At 44.5% G+C, this 6,000-nt stretch overlaps 1 protein-coding gene across 2 annotated transcripts in view; it reads left to right on the top strand.

The window, feature by feature from the left end:
• Positions 1-918: 918 nt before the first annotated feature.
• NOS3 (nitric oxide synthase 3) overlaps positions 919-6,000 on the top strand; it is a 56,833-nt gene continuing 51,751 nt past the window's right edge. Inside the window, exon 1 of one of the 2 annotated variants that reach the window (XM_061585740.1) lies at positions 919-1,185. The gene's annotated coding sequence lies outside the window, so the exon portion shown is untranslated. The remainder of the gene's footprint in view (positions 1,186-6,000) is intronic. The other variant, XM_061585738.1, reaches the window with a different exon arrangement.

Here is a 6,000-nt window from a genome sequence, read left to right as displayed (position 1 = left end):
GGCAACCCTATTCTGAATCCCCGTTGCCGGAAGCCGCACAAGGGGAGAGAGTTTCTCCCAGGCACCTGGTTGGCCACTGTGAGAACAGGATGCTGGACTAGATGTGCTCCCTTTGGCTTGATCCAGCTGCAGGCTCTTCTGATGTTCTGTTACGTTCTTTACTGTGGGGTAACAGTCTCTTCCGCTCCTCCTGAACTGCTGCTGCTGCTGCTGGTGTCTGCCTTTCTTGCCTGCTCACTGCTCACCCTGGAAAGGACTTTCCAAAAATAAAAGCAACCTGCTCCACCCTGCAAAAAAAGGTGGCACTTAACCATTAAACTTCCTTTAGTTGTTGTATTTATTATATTTTACCCTCCCAAGGAGCTGAAGGAAGCATGCATGGCTCTCCATGTGAGGTAAGTTAGGCAGAGTGAAGTTGTGCCTGTGCCCAGCTTTATGGCTGAGTGGGGATTTGAACCGATGTCTCCACAGTCTAGGCCACACACCAGTCTGAATGTTGAGTTCTGTGCAATGGAGGTGCAAACTGACCCGGTCTGCTCTAGTGCCTTTAAGAGCAGCTTACTTTGTGAGATCAGTAGTGGAGCTTTTTTGAACAACAACACTCAGGGTAGAAGCACACTCCCTGTTCTGCCGGTTCCAGTATGTCTCCACCTCTCTCTTCTGAAAATGGTACATGACAACCCTGCCCTGTTTTACTGTAAAACTGGGTGGGAGAGCCTCAAGTGCGTTTTTTTTTAAAACTCAGTTTCAAAGAGATTTTGCAGCTGATTGGCAGATCAACCTGCTCCCCGTCCAGGTGTGGCCAATGGAAATGCTTTGCTCTGGTGACTAGTGTGTTTACAGCCTGAGATACTGCTACTGTTTGCACATGAAGCTCTTGTGGAAGCACAGCTACTGTGGCCAGTTGAAACGTGGGCAACTCTAGGGGCAGGATGGTGGCCTCTTCCAGGGACTCCAGAGCCCTCACTTTTTTGAAACTAAACTTTGCCCTTTTGTAATCTATTTAACCATGAGGTGGTGTCAACCATTTTAAAAAACGTTTTCCTACCCAGGACTTCAAAGTGCACCATCTTCTGGTCTTGGAGGCTTGTTTCCAGCACATCAACCAGTCATGGGCCCATATAAAGCAGGCACCCTGAGGAGCCAGGCCAGGTGGGCAGAGCAGCTGCTCCTGTTCCTGCTCAGGTGAGATGCTTGTGAGATGACTGAGGCGTCCGGGACAGAGGAAGGCAGGGTGGCCTGGCAGGCGGAATGAAAGCAGGATCACTAGTAGCTAAAGGAAAATGGTATGTCTGGGGAAGTTTCTGAGACAAGCTGTGTGATATCTAGGAGGGAAGGAATTGTGAAGAAAAAGTGGAGAGGAGGAGGCGCACAGTCAGTCTGTTGAGGTGGGTGGCTTAACCTCAGCCCACTATCTGAGGTGAGGAAGAGAGCAGGAGAATGAGGGTGAGAGAGCAGGGAGCGAGGAATGCATGGCTTTGAACTTCAAATGCAGCAAGGTGGCTTATAGCGGGTGGGGAAGCTCAGGCCCTGGAGGCCAAATGTGGCACCCCACGCCCTTCTCTCTAGCCCTTGGAACTCTCCTCAAGCCATACCCCCACTGGCCCTACTTCAGCCTTGAGTGTTCTTGCCTGACTGGAATGTGGCCTTGAGTTCTGATCTTGCTGGTCTGCATGGAGAAGGGTGTGTGTGTTGTGTGTGGATGTGTGTAGAAATGAGCCTACTGGACATCCATTGCCCTGCCTATGTTTGCCTCTGGCACCACCTGCCATTGGCATGTGCCCCCCGCAAGGTTGCCGAGAGTAACGTACAAAGGACTCATCCTACCCCACTCCACCCCACCAGAAGATGACCCCCAATTAAGAGCAAAATGCTTGGGTGAATAAACATCTTCCCCTGGTTCCTAAAGATTGACAGTAATGGCGCCAGTCACATCTCTTTGGGGAGAGTGCACCACAGTTGGGGAGCCACCACTGACTTTTCAGGCCCAAAATTGAGTTGCCACCCTCTGCACCTGCGCACACAGAGAAGGGCCTCAGATGATGAATGCAGGTACGGCAGAGTGTTGCATGGGGTCCCAGTAACCCCCCCCACTTGTGGCATTGGGGGCTTCTTTGGCTGAGCAGCCCCTCCTCCTTCGGCTAAGCCCTCTCCCACGACTTGCACTTCTAAACTGAGAAAAGGTGGAATTTCTCCAGGCCTTATTCCAAACTGCAAGGTTTTGAGAGCTTCCAAGTATTGCTTTCTATGGATGGGAGATTTCTGCTATTACTCTGTTTGCTAGCGAGTATTTTCTATTCTGCTACCAAGTCCCTCTGAGAGTCCTTTTTGCTCCAGATATCTCTTGCGTCTGCTCTGGGCAGGTCCACACTGTACATTTAAAGCACATTTAAAGCACGTGACTTCTAAAACTATGGAGGAAAATCATATTGGATTTTATGTGGAATAACCCCCCCAAGTATAGCAGCTGACATCTTGTATAAACCAATTGAACAAGGAGGGATGGGATTACCTAATAGATTATTACCATGCAGCAAAATTAGCTATGATTAAAGAGTGGATCAGTCATGATCCTAATGTAGAGACTGAAAACAATTAAGATACGTTAAAGAAATGCAATGGTATCAACATTGGCTGAAAAGATAAGAGAAAACAGCATCAGTTTATACAACATTATCTATTTCGTATAAACACACACAATAACTTTCACCAGAGTTGTCATCATTTATGTCTCCATTCTGTAATGAACTTATGTCTCATACGCAGAGTATGCTTGGTGATTTAACTCAATGGTGTCTTTCAAATCTGGACACCGTGCAAGACTTAATATCAGAAACTGGTGTTAAGCCTTATAATGAAATTGCAAGTAGGTTAAATTATTGACCACAACTATTCCAGTATTTCCAAATCTGGGAAGCTGTTCCAAGTTTCTTAAGAAAATATGGTTCACTAAGGGAGAAATATCGATTTTAATACTTGATATCCACTGGTACAAATAAAAATCTGACAGTGAAGATCTATAAATTAATTACTGAAACAAAAAAGTTAAAACTTTTATTAAAAACTGGAATAAAGATTTACAGCAGGAGATTAAATGGATAAATGGATATGGATATCGACAAAAATCCATCAAATATTAATATTTACAGACCTAAAAGAAGACCAATTTAAACTTCAATATCAGTGGTACCTTATACCATACAGAATTTCCAAAATACATCAAACCAGCATTGACAAATGTTGGAGATGTGATCATAAGAAGGCTGATTGCTTATACTTACATATAGTTTGGCAATGCTCAAAAATACAAATGTTCTGGGACTATTTATTAAAATATAAATGAAATAACAGGATATAGATTAACACATGAGCCATATATTCTTTTATTAAACTAAACAAAAGACACAGTTATAGATACAGATCTGGAAGTGATGGCAAATCTATTAACATCAGCAGACATTTAACTAGAGACCTTATCCCAGTCTGTGTCCATGTTGGAATTGCTTTTTATGTTTTTAAAGCTGTTTTTAAAAATCTGTTTTTAAAGATGTTTTGTTGTAATGTGTCTTCAAATATGTTTTGTTCTAATATATTTTAAAGTCTGTTTTTATGATGTTTTTAGTGTTTTTGTTTGCTGCCCTGGGCTCCTATTGGGAGGAAGGGCGGGATATAAATTTAATAAATAAATAAAATAAATAAATAAAATTTGAAATTGCAAAACACTGGAAGCAGTGTAGAACACCATCGGTTCTTGACTGGTTTAACAAAATGCGGGACACCATCAACTTGATAATAAGTAAGGTATTACTTAAGAGAGAAAAATTGACAGAAATACATAGAAATATATAGAAAACTGGGCCATTTTAAAATATATTTTGGAACCAAATGTATCAGGAGAATAACTATCCTTACAAATTATTTTCTCTGCTTTGATTTATTCAGTATATTCAATATTTGTGAATATGCTGATAGGTTTGTCGATATTTCTTTTATCCTTTTTAAATTTTATTTTCTATACAAATAAGGTGAATATGTGGTACCCCTTAAACTATTTTTTGTTTTCTTTTTGTAATTTCCCTTTTTCTCAATAAAGATTTTAGATCAGCACATGACATCCCCCAAAGAATCATGGGAACTGTAGTTTGTTGAAGGTGCTGGGAACGTGTAGCTCCGTCTCTGAGGAGAGCGCCAGAGTCCTCTTCTTTCCTGTCTCCAGTTTGGAGACACCATTTTGGGCCGTCTCCTTCAGGCCGCCTCTCTCTTCTGGCAAAGCCGCTCCCTCAGGAGTTGAACTTTGTGGGGGAGGGGTGGGAACAGGCCCGCTCCTAAGCTGTGTTGCCCTGAGGGATGCCAGGCTCATCCAGTCTGCCCTGTGGGGTCTAATTCTCCTCAGAAGGTGAAGGACCTAAAGACCTGCTGGCCCTGCTTTCCTTTCCCTGTAGCAGACATGAAGGAGCTGAACGGTCTCATTTCCCGCCTCTTTGTGGAGCTCCTAATCTTCCCATGCAGTCTGGCCATATTGAAGCTTTCTGGGGGTTGAGACACGTTCGCTGTTCCACTGGTTCCAGCGTGCCTCCACCTCTCCCTGTTCTGAAAAAGGGGGCACATGAGGCCAGCCCAACCCTGCCCCTTTTTACTGTAAAACTAGGTGGGAGCAGCTCAAGTGTGCAGTTTTGTTTTGTTTTAAAATTCAGCTTCAAAGAGATTTCGCAACTAATCGGCCGATCAACCCGTTGCCCCTCATGGTGTGGCCAATGGAAGTGCGTTGCTGCAGACAACAGGTGTGCCCACGGCCTGGGTCCAAGAAAGGAGCCAGGGTGAGCAGCCGGCCCCTGGTGTGACGGCGTAGGCTTCTGACACGTTTGCGCCTGCCAGGTTATGTACTGCCACATTCTTGGCTGGTGTGAGGAAGGAGCAGGATTTTGGCAGTTTAGGGAGTCAGAGGAGGCGCAGTTGGGAAAAGTCTGCAGGTGTGGGCAAAGTATTGTCCTGCCCCCACCCCCATGATGATGTAGCATAATAACTACAAAGAAATCCATGCAACAAATGTATTGTTTGAATTTATTATTACATTTTATATTCATAACGGTGAATACTGATTCACTAGACTTGCAAATGACTGGCCTATCTAGTGACTAGGCATTCGTAGCTATTAATTAATTTACCTGCCAGTGTGGTGTAGTGGTTAAGGTGCTGGACTACAACATGGGAGACCAGGGATCAAATCCCACACAGCCATGAAACTCCCTGGGTGACCTTATTTATTTATTTATTTTATTTATTTATTAGGCTTTTATACCGCCCGACTAGCAATAGCTCTCTGGGCGGTGAACACAAAGAATACAATAAAATCACACAATATGATACCTCAAAACATATAAAAACAGTCAAAAATCAATTACAACAAAATTTTACAAATTAGATTAATTTAAATTAAAATGTTTCAGAGAAGAGGAAGGTTTTAACTTGGCGCCGAAAAGAAAACAACGTCGGCGCCAAGCGCACCTCCTCGGGAAGACTGTTCCACAGTTCGGGGGCCACCACTGAGAAGGCCCTAGATCTTGTCACCACCCTCCGGGCCTCTCTATGAGTCGGAACCCGGAGGAGGGCCTGCGTAGTAGAACGTAGTGTACGGGTCGGTTCGTATCGGGAGAGGCGTTCCAACAAGTATCGTGGTCCCGCGCCGTATAAGGCTTTATAGGTTAATACCAACACTTTGAATCTAGCCCGGAAGCATATTGGCAGCCAGTGCAAGCGAGCCAGAACAGGTGTCATATGCTCGGACCGCTTGGTCCTTGTTAGCAGTCTGGCTGCCGCATTTTGCACTAGCTGTAGCTTCCGAACTGTCTTCAGAGGTAGCCCTACGTAGAGCGCATTGCAGTAATCCAAACGCGAGGTTACCAGAGCATGTACCACTGATGTAAGGTCCTCCTTACTCAAATAGGGACGTAGCTGGGCTACCAACCGAAGTTGGTAGAACGCATTCCTTGCCACCGAGGC

The sequence above is a fragment of the Rhineura floridana genome, chromosome 10, assembly GCF_030035675.1.
Source record: "Rhineura floridana isolate rRhiFlo1 chromosome 10, rRhiFlo1.hap2, whole genome shotgun sequence".
NCBI classification, from domain to species: domain Eukaryota; kingdom Metazoa; phylum Chordata; class Lepidosauria; order Squamata; family Rhineuridae; genus Rhineura; species Rhineura floridana.
The sequence above is the reverse complement of the archived record's forward strand: the minus strand, read 5'-3'. Positions and strand labels throughout refer to the sequence as shown.